This window comes from Neoarius graeffei, chromosome 3, assembly GCF_027579695.1.
Source record: "Neoarius graeffei isolate fNeoGra1 chromosome 3, fNeoGra1.pri, whole genome shotgun sequence".
NCBI lineage: Eukaryota > Metazoa > Chordata > Actinopteri > Siluriformes > Ariidae > Neoarius > Neoarius graeffei.
In genome coordinates, this window is record NC_083571.1 from 71,197,684 (window position 1) to 71,212,981 (window position 15,298).

Below are 15,298 nucleotides of genomic sequence, written 5' to 3' on the forward strand. Positions count from 1 at the left end.
CAAGAATAGTGGTAATCCTGAGTCTTTCATCTTTTTTTCCAAATAGAATTACTTCTGTTTTATCTGTGTTCAGCTGAAGAAAATTTTGTGACATCCAGCTATTGATTTGATCGATACACTGGTAGAGACATTCAAGGGGGGCATAATCATTAGGTGATAGAGCAAAATAAATTTGGGTGTCATCTGCATAGCAGTGATACAAAATTGAATTTTTATTGATAATTTGCCCAAGTGGGAGCATTTTAGTACTTTTGATTGTGGCAAATGCTCAGTGCTTGTACACTAGGATCACTTACAGCAAAGACACACTTATGGACATTGGTAAAATTCACCACGGGCCCAGTCCAGTCCTTCTGGACTGTAGCTTTCTTCTCCTCGCTGACACTGACCGGAGTTACACCGACACCATCCGGCAGGCTGCATCATCACCAGACTCGAGTAGGCGAAACAGCCAACGATCCACGCACCCAAAATAGAGGCACGATAAGAGAGGCGGGCTACATGCTAGGCTAAAGGCTAGAGCTACAAGACCACCGCTACCTAGCCTTCTGCTAGCTAACGTTCGCTCGTTCGAGAATAAGATGGATGAGCTGAGAACCAGGATAACATCTCAATGTGAGATCAGAGAGTGTTGTGCCCTGATTTTTATGGAAACCTGGACTACTGCAAGCCTGCCAGACCCGGCCATTGAACTACAGACCCACTCCATGCACCGCGGAGACCGCACATCTGCTTCCGGTAAAAACAAATGTGGGCGGTGTGTGTGTTTATGTTAACAACAGATGGTGTACGGACGTACAGGTGGTTGAAAAACATTGTTGTGCGGACATTGAAGTGCTGATGGTGAAGTGCAGACCCTTTTATCTACTGAGGGAGTTCAGTGCTGTGTTTATGCTGGCTGTTTACATCCCACTGCGGGCCGACCGCACTACAGCGCTAGGACTACTACATGACATCATTGGCAAACACGAGACCACACACCCAGATGCCGTGTTCATCGTGGCCAGGGATTGTAATCATTGCAATCTCAGGACTGTGCTACCGAAGTACCATCAACACGTGAGCTTTCCGACAAGGGACAACAACATCCTGGACCATGTCTACAGCAATGTGAGAAATGGCTACAAGGCTGTGCCCCGCCCCCACTTTGGACAGTCTGACCACATCTCTATGTTCCTCTACCCAGCTTACAAGGCCCTTCTCAAACAAGCCCCCCCAGTGAGTAAAACTGTTAAAGTTTGGAATGAAGAGACTGATCTGGTGCTCCAGGACTGCTTCAGTTCTACATACTGGGATGTGTTTAAGACAGCTGCTTTGAGAGAAGACTGTTCTGTGGATTTAGAGGAATATGCATCTGTGGTTCACCAGCTACATCAGCACGTGTATTAATGACATTGTCCCTACCAAGCGCTGCAAAATATATCCTAACCAAAAACCTTGGATTAACAGTGAAGTACGCTCCATGCTACATGCACGCTCCACCGCTTTTGCCTCTGGTGACGCAGATGGATATGAAAAGGCCAGATATGACCTACACAGATCCATCAGGGAAGCCAAGAGGCAGTACAGACTGAAGCTGGAAGGATATTACAACACCTCAGACTTCAGATGCATGTGGCAGGGCCTGCAACACATCATTAATTTCCAGCAGAAGAACAGCAGGGTCACAGCCAACCACAACACATCGCCAGAGGAGCTGAAAGAGTTCTATGCTCGCTTCGACACCCTCAACACCAACCAACACAGAGGGATTCCACCAACAGAGGCAGCACAGAGCTCTTCACCTACTGTGACCATAACCGAGGTGAGCAAGGTCTTCAGGAGGACTAACCCCTGAAAGGCAGCCGGCCCTGACAACATCCCCGGCCGTGCTTTGAGGGCCTGCTCCAAACAGTTAGCAGAGGTCTTCACAGACATTTTCAACCTGTCCCTCTCCATGTCTTCTGTGCCCACATGCTTCAAGACCACCACCATAGTGCCTCTCCCAAAGAAAAACAATATAACATGTCTGAATGACTATCGCCCGATTGCACTCACTTCAGTTGTAATGAAGTGTTTTGAGAGGATAGTCATGTCATACATCAAAAAGGACATCCCAGACACAATTGACCCCCTTCAATTTGTATATCATCAGAACCGTTCAACTGATGATGCCATCAATGCAGCCATCCACACAGCCTTGTCACACCTGGAACACAGGGACACCTATGTTCGAATGCTGTTTGTGGACTACAGTTCAGCTTTCAACACCATCATCCCCAGCAGACTGACATCCTCCCTCTGCTGCTGGGTCCTGGACTTTCTCACAAACAGACCCCAGGCTATCAGAGTCGGTACCAGAACATCCAGCACCAAGACAGTGAGCACAGGGACCCCCCAAGGCTGTGTGCTCAGTCCACTCCTGTACACCCTCTTCACCTATGACTGCACCCCCACCCAGAGTAACACTTCCATCATCAAGTTCGCTGACGACACCACTGTCATTGGGCTGATCACCGGCGGAGATGAGAGAGCCTACAGGGAGGAGGTGGCTCAACTGGTCTCCTGGTGCTGGGAAAATAACCTCTCCTTGAATGCTGAGAAGACCAAGGAGATGATCATTGACCCGAGGAAGAGGAGGAGAGACCAGCACGCCTCGCTGCACATCAACGGGACACAGGTGGAGAGGGTGAAAACATTTAAATTCCTCAGAACTCACATCAGTGAGGATCTCACCTGGACACACAACACACAGCAGACCATCAAGAAGGCCCACTACAGGACATTTACAACACCCGGGTCACAAAAAGGGCACAGAGCATCATCAGAGACCAAACACACCCACAACACAGACTATTCACACTTCTACCATCTGGCAGACGCTACAGGAGTGTGAAAGCAAGGGCTACTAGACTGACAAACAGTTTTTACCCCCAGGCCATAAGGCTTTTGAACCACGGATTATAATCACCATCTACCTCTATATTTCCATCAGGCTTTTGAACCACGGACTATAATCACCATCTACTGTACCTCTATATTAGCAATTTTGCACAAGACATTGCACAGTATATCTACCTCTATGTTTGCACATTGTTTGTTTGATTGCCTCTTTTTTTATGTTTTCATTTTTCATTCTACTTTTATATTTTGCATTCCGTATGCACTTTATATTTCATATTTTTATATATATATATATATATATATATATATATACATATTTTGGGCGGCACGGTGGTGTAGTGGTTAGCGCTGTTGCCTCACAGCAAGAAGGTCCGGGTTCGAGCCCCGTGGCCGGCGAGGGCCTTTCTGTGCGGAGTTTGCATGTTCTCCCCGTGTCCGCGTGGATTTCCTCCGGGTGCTCCGGTTTCCCCCACAGTCCAAAGACATGCAGGTTAGGTTAACTGGTGACTCTAAATTGACCGTAGGTGTGAATGTGAGTGTGAATGGTTGTCTGTGTCTATGTGTCAGCCCTGTGATGACCTGGCGACTTGTCCAGGGTGTACCCCGCCTTTCGCCCGTAGTCAGCTGGGATAGGCTCCAGCTTGCCTGCGACCCTGTAGAACAGGATAAAGCGGCTACAGATAATGAGATGAGATATATTTATTTTTATATTGGTAAGCATAGTTTGGTCGGGCAGTTGCAAAATAAGAATTTCATTACCCAATAATAAACTGCTGTGTCTGTTATTGTGTATATGACAAATAAACATCTTGAATCTTGAAAACATAGTAACGCGTGCACAACTCTCTTTGTTTTTCCACTGCTTTAAGCGTTCTTTTAGCTCTGCCATATCTTTGTGCTGTATATGGTTCTGGTCACAACAGTACTCGTGACCATGACATGTTCTGATTTTTTAGAATTCCATCCATGATTCAGAAAGAGGGCGAGGAAACTCTGAGGCTTGGTACGGAGAGGAAACGAGCACAGCTGAACAACATTGGCAGGGCTGATAGAGTCTAAAACCAAAACAGCTCATGTTTGCAGTAATTATTTTATCTCAGGTGAGATTCAAAAGCTCTCTCAATAATATCCTGGAAGAATTTTATATCATGTTGCTAGAATTTTGCTACAGAAGGAGCGTTCTCTTGTCGTGGTTCACTCGGTCATTGTTATAATTTTAACACGTGTATTACCATTTCGCTTCTAGGAGCGCCAGCAAAATTATATGATAGAAACAATCCAGACTGGGCACCCACCCGGGAAATGGGCTATGTTTCGTCCAAGGTCAGACTTGATTCTTCAGAGGCCAAACCAGATAGAACGCAATATCTAGGTACTCGATTGTCAGTAGAAGTGTCTTAATCTTAGAAAAGTCTGACTTTTTAAAATAATATGGGTCAAAACCACACATCTGTCTTCTCCTTGTATCAAATCTTCACTCGATCGTTCAAATCGTGGTAATACTGAGAAAATTCAGCATTGTTTACAGACACGCTTTCAGTGGCTGCCATACTAGTTGCTTTGTATATCCACCATCATGGTGGACGCTCATGACGTAGCACATTTTGATCACGTGGTTCCAAGTCATCTATATCACCCCAGGAAAGAGGTTTAGCTCCTGTATCCTCTGTATGGAGTGTAGAATAATGAATAAACTCCGCTCAGGTGTAAAGGATGAGGAGTTAGTCAGTTACAGAGAGCAATGAGAAAATCACTGATAACCCTTTACCTGCTTATTATTATTCATCTCATCTCATTATCTCTAGCCGCTTTATCCTGTTCTACAGGGTCGCAGGCAAGCTGGAGCCTATCCCAGCTGACTATGGGCAAAAGGCGGGGTACACCCTGGACAAGTCGCCAGGTCATCACAGGGCTGACAGACACAGACAACCATTCACACTCACAGTCAATTTAGAGTCACCAGTTAACCTAACCTGCATGTCTTTGGACTGTGGGGGAAACCAGAGCACCTGGAGGAAACCCACGCAGACAACATGCAAACTCCGCACAGAAAGGTCCTTGCCGGCCATGGGGCTCGAACCCGGACCTCCTTGCTGTGAGGCGACAGCGCTAACCACTACACCACCGTGCCACCCGCTTATTATTATTATTATTTAATGCAAGTCTTTTGATGGCAGACTGATCTACTGAGTGACACCAGTGTTTTACAGAATTTTGTTTTCTGTTTTTGCAGTTCAGTGAAATAATCCTGAATTTGGAGCTTTTGTTCCTTTTTATTGATTTAAAGCCTTTATTTGTTTATTTTTCTCTAGCTTTACGAGACCAGTATATGATGAAAAGTAATAAGTGATTGTGGAAAAATATATTGTATAATTTACATTTTTATGAATGTTCCATATGTTTCTCAAATTTCAGTGCGAATTCCACAAAGTGACAGATGTGGTAGAAAAGGATCATGTGAAAAGGTCGAGTATTTTTAAAAGTGCCTTGCTGAAATTATGATGTTTTGCTGTAATTGTTGTGTTTACATGCTGCTGCTTTAAAGGGCTTATAAGCAGTGAGCTTTCCTCAGGTTAGCACACTTCTTTAACGCATACAGTTTCATCAGTACTAATAACTTTCTTGATTTACACCTCATATCAATGGATTATTGGATTTATTGTTAACCTCATATAGTACAGACATTACTGTGTGTTCCAGATGGTCGTTTTTGTTTTAGGATATTTGCAGATTTGTCAGTCAGTGTTCAATTCATCCATTCTGTATAGTGATCACTCAGTGTATTCATTAAAGGTTTTACTAATAATCGTTTAAAGCATTAGAAAATTAATTTACTGAGGAAATTTAATAATATCACCTTGCAGTGTGGGGCGGCACGGTGGTGTAGTGGTTAGCGCTATCGCCTCACAATAAGAAGGTCCGGGTTCGAGCCCCATGGCCGGCGAGGGCCTTTCTGTGCGGAGTTTGCATGTTCTCCCCGTGTCCGCGTGGGTTTCCTCCGGGTGCTCCGGTTTCCCCCACAGTCCAAAGACATGCAGGTTAGGTTAACTGGTGACTCTAAATTGACCGTAGGTGTGAATGTGAGTGTAAATGGTTGTCTGTGTCTATGTGTCGGCCCTGTGATGACCTGGCGACTTGTCCAGGGTGTACCCCGCCTTTCACCCGTAGTCAGCTGGGATAGGCTCCAGCTTGCCTGCGACCCTGTAGAAGGATAAAGCGGCTAGAGATAATGAGATGAGATGAGGCCTTGCAGTGTTAAAAAAAACAGCACCATTTTCATGCGTTGTGTGCAATACAGACTTTGACCACAAGATGGGAGCAGAGCACAAAACAAATCAGGGCCTGGTTCTGGATCAATGTGAGAAGGTTGTGATTGTGGAATTTTTATTTTATTTTTTTATTTTACCAACTTTATTGGACTGTTACAAAATAAACATAAAAAAAGAAATAAACATAAAAATAAACATAATAAAGTAAGTCAGCTCAAAGGGGAGAACGCGAACGGGTGACCCATGCAAGGCGTTTCCCTGAAGGTATAAAAGAGAAAAATCATACAATTAAAATTAGACTAAATTGATCTGTGGCAACCACAGTCACGGTACACAGACCAAGTACATGAAAAGTCCGTATTATAGGTGGAGGTCAGTAATTCAAAGTACAGCTCTAACAGGGATGATTTAAAAACAGGTAGGCTACGGAATTTATCTGGGGAAAAATATTTACATACATAGTTCCATGGTTTAACAATCCTATTGAAGAATGAGGCCTGATAAGTTGAAGTTCTGCAGTGTGCAGGTTTTAAAATTAATTTCGGATTTTGGGCCCTAGACCGGTCATGAGTTACAAAAGACACGTAGAGGTTTACGTTCAAATCTGTTTGGCCATTAATGCATTTATATACAAAGACTAAGTCTCTAATCTCCCGATCATAAGTCAGAGGAAGCAAGTGCAGGCTTCTGAGTCTGTCTGTCTGTGTAAGTGGCATCCCCAATACGCTGTTGTAGTATCCAGCGCATTGCACGTCGTTGGACTCTCTAACAGGCTTCTAAGGTTGACACTAGCAGGGGACCATACATCAGACATGTAACAGAGCTGTGACTTGACGAGCGACAAATATAAAGTCTTCCTCACTTGAATTTCCATCAGCAAGGGACAGGATCTTTTTAGAAAGCCAAGCATCTGATTAGCCTTGTTGACTATTGAGCAGACGTGCGAATCCCATTTTAAATTACTTGAAATAACCACTCCCAGGTCTTTTTCTTCGTTAACTCGTTGAAGGCACATGCTGCCCAGGTGGTAGTCGTGAATGATTGGAGTTTTTTTCCGCGTGACGGTCAATATTTTGCACTTGTTGGCATTATACTGTATGTTTGATTCATAACTCCACCCCTCGGCATTGGCTAGATCGCGCTGTAATTGCTCGCTGTCTTCGGATGTCAGGATAGTGCGAAAAAGTTTTGTGTCGTCTGCATATAGAGCGACTCCAGTTTCTTTATCCACGACCTTGGGAAGATCGTTGATAAAAATAGTGAAAAGCACAGGACCAACCAGGCTGCCCTGAGGCACACCAGAGGTCACGGGCAGAGGCTTAGAGACCGTGCCGTCAATTACCATTCTTTGTGTTCTTCCCCCAAGATAATCTCGAAACCACCCTAGCGGACACCCATCGATACCGTACCATTTCACCTTTTCGACCAGGATAGTATGGTCAGCACAGTCAAAAGCTTTTGCGAAGTCCAGATATAAAATGTCCGATTGTTTTTGTCTAGAGCTTCGCCGATTTTGTGAAGTACGGACAGAAGTTGTGTGATGCACGAGCGACTGCACACAAAGCCATGCTGGAGTGATGTTATTAGTTGTGAGATGTGATCATAAAGTCTGTTGCAAACACAGCGCTCCAAAACTTTACTTACAACTGGAAGCAAAGAGAGAGGTCTATAATTTGCAGCAGGCTCCTTTGAGTCCTTCTTGTGAACAGGAGTGACGTCGGCACATTTCCAGTTTGAAGGAAAGCGCCCAGTTTTTAAGGAGCGATTAAATAAATCACAAAGACTTGGAGCTATTTGTGAGCTACACTCCTTTAGAATACGAGCAGGAATTCCATCAGGACCAGTGGCTTTTGTTACATCTAGATTTGATAGACAGTCACGCACTTCGTTGACGGTTAGCGTTATTTCAGCTATTTTTTCATCTGATCTCAAGGGACATGTATAACCACAAAACACTTTGTCTGAGCTGGGAGAAGTGAAAACGGAACAGAAATAGTTGTTAAACATTTCCGCTTTATCTGTGGGCTTACTAGCGCTTTGACCGTTGTGAGTAATCACAGCGTCTGTATTTGAGCGATGGTGCAGAATTGCTTTGTGATAGCTCCAAAACAGTTTTGGGTTGTCCCGAAAAGATCCTTCAGTCCTAGCCAAATAGTCACGATGTTTACATTTAACTAGGGTCTTGAGATCATTGCTAATATTTCGAAGTTTTTGTTTACGTTCGGACGTTTTGTTTTTCCTAAAGTTTTTTAGCACTTGATATTTCTTCTGCATAAGATACCTGACCTCACCGTCAATCCAAGGCAGAGTGTTTGTATCGCGTATGATTTTAACTGGCACACACTCTTCTACCGCAGTTAGAAACAAATCTTTCCATTGAGTCCAGGAATTATCGACATCGTCCGATAGAGATACGTCAAGTGAGACCAGTTCCAGACGTCTTCTGAGATCATCAAAATCGGCTTTACTGTAGTCGTACGTCTTACGGCGCACAGTTTTGGATCGTGTAAATTTTAGTCTTATGAAGAACTCTATCAGATAGTGATCCGAGGGAAATCTGCTTTCAGCTGGAGTGTATGTTGTTACATCTTCAATAACCTCCAGAAAGTTACACAGCAACAGATCTAATTTGTTTCCCGCTATGTGAGTTGGTCCCTGAATGAATTGACGAAAGAAATTATCCTCCATAAGAGTATGAAACGCCTCATCTACTGAAGATACGCCCGTGTTTGCTGGGGTAGATTCGTCTGGAGACCAGATGACAGAACAAAGATTGAAGTCTCCGACAAGAATAAAACAAGCTGTCTCGGGTGACTCTTACAAAGAGAGGTTGAACTCATGTAGATCCTCAGGCCCTGGTTCAGGATGATAAAATGTATAAAGAATAACCGGTAGAGCTCGACGACTATGAACTCAACATTGTCTCTCTCTAGTTCTTGCCGGCGTCGAGTCTTGATTTCGGGCTTAACTGCAATAAGTACGCCCCCGCCAGTTTTGTTTACTCTATCCTTGCGAAAGATAGTGTATCCTGTAAAAATCTCCGAAGATAAGACTGACTCAACCAGCCATGTTTCACTAATGCAAACCATGTCATATGAATTTTGGTAGACCAACTCTTGCAGAATGGCTAGTTTGCATATTTTACGTGAAGGGTTCTCTTCGAGTGGAATGAGAGCCTTGACACTTCTAGCATTTAAAAATAGCGCGTTTAAATCACGCTCAGATGGAGCATTAGAAGGGCCAGGGTTGGGGCTCACGTCTCCTCCGAGCAAAAGCACGCCACTAGCGAATAACTTGAGAGCACGAGATCTTGAATTGAGTGACAGTGAATCCAAAATGGCCGACTAACGGTGGAGAGCCAAAGCGAAGTAGGCTTCTGATCCATATGGCAAATAGGCAGCATGTGACGGGCTGCCAAATAAAACAGGACGTAGATGGTGTCTTTCTAGAAGATTTTGCAGAGGTGTTTTACATCTGGCTAAAACTGTTAACGCACACAATGCAAGACAAAGCGAAGCTAGGAAACTGGTTTTCGGCATTTTTTGTGTTCAGTGTAGAAACAGGAAGTTCTTCCCCTCTTCTTCTTGTACTTGTACATTTTGTTGCAGTGCTTTTTACACATCCATGGTTTCCTCTGCTTGGCTCCCAGAGTGCTGATCTCGGAGCAGCCGTCATAAACACAGCGCTTCGGCGCGTTCTCGTCGCATGGCTCAGCCGGGCTCGGGGCGCTCTCCCTTGGCTCGGCTGTGTCCAGCGCGTCGCTCATTACTCTCTTCTTATCTTTAGCTCTTAAACTCGGTTTACTCGACTTCATTTTGGATCCTACGTACATCTATCTTGCACTAATATCACTCGACTAAGACTTTTCATAAAAGCAAACGAATGGGTTTACATGTATAAAATAAATATTTTACCGGAGCACATGGGATCTGCGACTACTCACGTCCACGTCGTAATGACGGAACACTGATTATGGCCCAAATGACCATCTTTTTACAGCAAACTTTCATCAATTAAAATCATTTCATTTTCTCCCCTATACAATTTAATTTGACAGCAAATATTAATATTCAGGGACTTCCGGTGTGGCGGATGGAGGAGTAAGCAGCAAGCCGGGAGGGATCTATAGCCATTTGACATTTATTTAAGACTTACTACATCATTCACTCGCTAAAACCTGGTGAGCTCGCTTTCAAAACTGACTTAAAACTGACACCCACCATATCCAGTTCAGCATGGGCAGAAATAGAGGTTAAAAAAAAAAAGCCGAAAATGGGAGCGAGGACGGACAAGATGACGAATTAGCATCTAAGCTAATGTCTAGCGGCAACCTCGCACACAACGAGGGCAGCAAACCGGTGGTTTCCCTGGCTGACACAGAGAAGCTGCTCACCGGCATGGAAGAGCGAATTATCGCAAAACTGACAGTGGAAATCTCCTCCAACTATGCCACGATTGCAAAACATGACCAGTCAGTGACCGACATCAAAGGGAGAATATCCAAATTAGCAGCTACAATTAGCAGCTTCCTGAAGGAAAATGAGCGGCTGAAGTTCAAGACTGACGACCTCAAGAATAGATCCAGGAGATGCAACATCTGTATAATAGGTATATCGGAGAAAGCTGGGGGCACCCATCCGACCTCTGCCAGGGAGCCAGACACGAGTTTAATACCCCCGCCGAGGCTGCTGCTATTCTTGAAAATAGACAACCTATAGGATGATTACGAGGTAGATTGTGTATATATAAATATCGTGATGGAAGTATTAACAACTCCTCAGTAGCGATTAAGTTTATACCTCTTAATTCTGTTAATTAAAAGTTAAATTGCATACCTCAAGGCATTATCAATACTCATAGAGTAACGCGATACAACGGCCCCTTTTTCCTGTAATATCTTTAATTCATCGGCACAATCTGACCAGTAAAGTCATTTGTTATACAAGTATTTGGTTTTATATAAGGTTCCAGGTCACAGAGGTTTGTTTGTTTGTTTGTTTTCGTTCAGTTACTGTACCTCGATATCAGCGAAAGCAACTAAGAAATAAGGACATCTATTTTTTGCTCTAATAAGTTCATGTTGGCATGGTTTATTGTACGTCACGTTAAAGCAGATACGCAGAGCCTTTATTTTTAAATACATTTCTAAATGGATAGTATCTCCATCCTCGACTCTTGTATGCTGCATAAATGGGGAATAAAAATATATTTTTGAGAGTTAAAATCGACTGCAAAGTTGGCATTGGAGCTGCCCCGCTGAGCCAGCCAGCCCTGAGTGTGTGACATCACAGCGGTAACCGGTTTTAAGGCAGAGGCCTTTGACAGCTATAGAGCAAAGTCATATCAATAAAAATTTATGGTGAAAGTAAGAAATACTGTTACCGATTTGCTCAGCTAAGACTGATTTTAGGGCGGCACGGTGGTGTAGTGGTTAGCGCTGTCGCCTCACAGCAAGAAGGTCCGGGTTCGAGCCCCGTGGCCGGCGAGGGCCTTTCTGTGTGGAGTTTGCATGTTCTCCCCGTGTCTGCGTGGGTTTCCTCCGGGTGCTCCGGTTTCCCCCACAGTCCAAAGACATGCAGGTTAGGTTAACTGGTGACTCTAAATTGACCGTAGGTATGAATGTGAGTGTGAATGGTTGTCTGTGTCTATGTGTCAGCCCTGTGATGACCTGGTGACTTGTCCAGGGTGTACCCCGCCTTTTGCCCATAGTCAGCTGGGATAGGCTCCAGCTTGCCTGCGACCCTGTAGAAGGATAAAGCGGCTAGAGATAATGAGATGAGATGAGAGTCGGAACTTACCCGTCTGTGTTCTCGCTTCTTGAAGGACGATCTTGTGGCCGATTGTTTTGAAACAATCTGACTTTCAGTTGTTCGTTCAGTTCTCCGTTCATTCGCTTCTTCCCCGTAAGTGCGAGATGGCAGCAATATCCAGTTGAGAAATAAGACAGTTGCTCCACTCATTCTCCATTTTCTCCATCCTGAGTACTCCGCCATTACTGCTCGGTTCAGGCAATTACTAAAACCTGGGATGGAACAGGACGTCCCTGGTTTTAGCAACAACCGCGGGGAGGTCATTGCCCGAGCGATATGTCCCGTCCCGTTCCATACCGTCCCAGGTTTTAGCAACAACACTCAGCTCACTCCAGGAGAACTGATGCAACTGAACTTACTTTCCTTTTTAAAAATAAATAAATACTTTCCTTTTCTTGTAGTTTCATTTAATTGTTGGTACTGCACCCTCTTTCAATACAGGCTTATTAAGGCTGTATTGCTAGGCTGACGGATAACCCCAACAATCCTCAACAGATCAGAGGTTTTGTACGAGTCTTCAGTAAAATTTGTAGAGGAGAGACCACTTCATAGCCGCCCAATGTGCCCGTGAACAACTCACAAAACGTGTCCAAATCTTTGCAGTTTGAACATTCTTGGGCCAACGTAAATCCACCTTCTGTTGTATTGCTGCACTGTCCAGTAACACATCTACGTGACATGGCGATAAATTAGCTCAAAATGGAGGATCGGAGTTGCAGTCAGCTCTGTGTTTTAGTATAGCGGAAATGGCGATGAGACTGATAGATTTCCTGCTGTGACATTACAGACGTCAAGGTCATTCACTCAGACCGCTATCTATATAAATCACCTTAATCATCAAAATTACTATATTAGATTTATTGTTAATATTTAAAACTATTTCTGTGCCATTCTTGAGGTCTCAAGGCATTTATAAACAAAAGTGAGGCCATGGTTCTGTGTATCTCCTTTAAGCTGTGGGTACTTGTTTAAAAGGTTTCTCTGTAATTCTAAGAGAGTTGTCAGAAGTATATTCTTAGATCTTAATGACATCTAACTGTATACTTTTTTAATACCAGCTCTGAGGTTATTATTTTTGTTGCCATCATTCTTATTCACTCATTTATTTTTAGATTTGCACTTATTTAATTTTATCTTATTTATGAATTACTGTATTTTACTTTTTTTATTTTCTCTAATTTTAATGTTTTATTTATTTATTTATTTTACTTTTTATCTTTTTCCACTGGCGCACACAGAATGACTGCTGGTCGACATAGATGTCAGTTAGGAAATTGTTCTCTCTTTTTGGCTGCCTGAATACTTAAGAGGTAGCGACTTACCAAGCCTGAATACAGGTTTTCTTCTGTCTCATATCTGATTTTTCATAAGGACAGAGTTCAAAGTGCAAGGTAGTATCAAGCACTAAGCGATGACCAAAACTAGGAAATGGGTTAATAAGGAGTTGTATCTATTTCTTCTTCTTATAATTATTTTTATCATCATTTTCCTTTTGTTCCTTTTTTTCCCCTTCTTTTCTTTTTGTGCACCCCCCCACCTCTGCTTACTGCGCTGTGTACTCAAACAGGATATCATCCCTTGGCTGTCAACTTGCTTCCCCCTCCTTTATTTCTACTCCTTAGACTATCATGGTAGGTCAGTCATATAAAGTGACCGATAACCCCACTAAATTTGTGTCTTGGAATGTCAAAGGGGTTAACAATCCAGTCAAAAGACAAAAAGTCATGTCTCACTTGCAACATTTGAAGGTTGATGTGGCATTCCTACAAGAAATTAATTTGTGCAATGCCAACATTGCCAGTCTCAAATGAAACTGGGTTGGTCAAGTGTATCACTCCAAATTTAATGCAAAAGCCAGAGGGACATCGATATTGATAAACAAAAGCATCTCTTTTCAATCTGAAGAGGAAATTAGCGATCCTAATGGGTGATATATTATTGTTGTTGGACAGCTCTTTAATAACCCAGTGATTTTTGATAAATTTATATGCCCCTAAGTGTGATGACAGCAGTTTTATTTATTTATTTATTTATTTATTTATTTATTTATTTTTATTGTTCTTGACGATTCCCAAGCTGGATAATGGATTTATTATATTAGGGGGAGATTTCAATCTCATATTAGATGTCCTATTGGACAGATCGTCAAAATACTTACTAGTATTTACTAGTCAAGACTTACTAGTCTTTCTAGGTCAGCTGGGGTTGTGAGTGACTTTATGAATCAATGTGGTCTTTCAGACGTTTGGAGGTTTAAATTCCCCCATACCAGAGCTTATTCCTTTTTCTCTAATGTACATCACAGCTATACCTGTATAAACTATTCCCTGCTCAATAATAGACTATTACCTGAGGTTAAATCCTGCTCCTATAACAGCATTGTAATATCCGACCACAGTACCATTTTTATTTGAGTTAGTTCTTCCAAATCGCCCTCCCCCCAACAGAATCTGTAGATTCAACCCTCTCATATTATTGGATGATAAATTTGTAGAGTTCATCTCAGCCCAAATAAAATTTTTCTTGGAGACAAATGCTTCCGGGTGGCACGGTGGTGTAGTGGTTAGCGCTGTCGCCTCACAGCAAGAAGGTCCGGGTTCGAGCCCCGTGGCCGGTGAGGGCCTTTCTGTGTGGAGTTTGCATGTTCTCCCTGTGTCCGCGTGGGTTTCCTCCGGGTGCTCCGGTTTCCCCCACAGTCCAAAGACATGCAGGTTAGGTTAACCGGTGACTCTAAATTGACCGTAGGTGTGAATGTGAGTGTGAATGGTTGTCTGTGTCTATGTGTCAGCCCTGTGATGACCTGGCGACTTGTCCAGGGTGTACCCCGCCTTTCACCCGTAGTCAGCTGGGATAGGCTCCAGCTTGCCTGCAACCCTGTAGAACAGGATAAAGCGGCTAGAGATAATGAGATGAGATGAGATGAGACAAATGCTTCCCCCGAGGTTTCACATGAGATGCTATGGGAGACTCTTAAGGCATACCTCAGAGGAAAATAATGGCTTATTCCTCCACAATTAAAAAAGAAAAAAAAACACTGAACAACAAATTTTTAATATAGACATGCAATACGCACAATCCCAGACCCCAGATCTTTACAAAGAGTGGCTGAAACTACAAACTGAATTTGATCTATTATCCACGGATGAGGATCCACGGACGCCTTATTTTGAAATCCAGACACAAAGTCTATGAATTTGGAGCTAAGGTGGGTAAATCACTGGCCTTGCAGACTCGTGAAGCCACTGACACCTGCTCGATCACAAAATCAAGTCAAGTCAACTTAATTGTCAAATATGCTATACATGCTCGACATACAGCACAGATGAAATTTCAGTC

At 43.3% G+C, this 15,298-nt stretch overlaps 1 protein-coding gene across 3 annotated transcripts in view; it reads left to right on the forward strand.

Annotated features, from left to right (window-relative positions):
- Window positions 1–14,579, forward strand: part of LOC132883512 (uncharacterized) — a 112,121-nt gene extending 97,542 nt beyond the window's left edge. The window contains exons 9-10 of one of the 3 annotated variants that reach the window (XM_060917223.1): window positions 3,840–3,983; window positions 5,299–14,576. The gene's annotated coding sequence lies outside the window, so the exon portion shown is untranslated. Of the gene's footprint in view, window positions 1–3,839; window positions 3,984–5,298 lie in introns of all 3 variants that reach the window. The other 2 variants (XM_060917226.1, XM_060917224.1) reach the window with 2 other exon arrangements.
- Window positions 14,580–15,298: the final 719 nt, after the last annotated feature.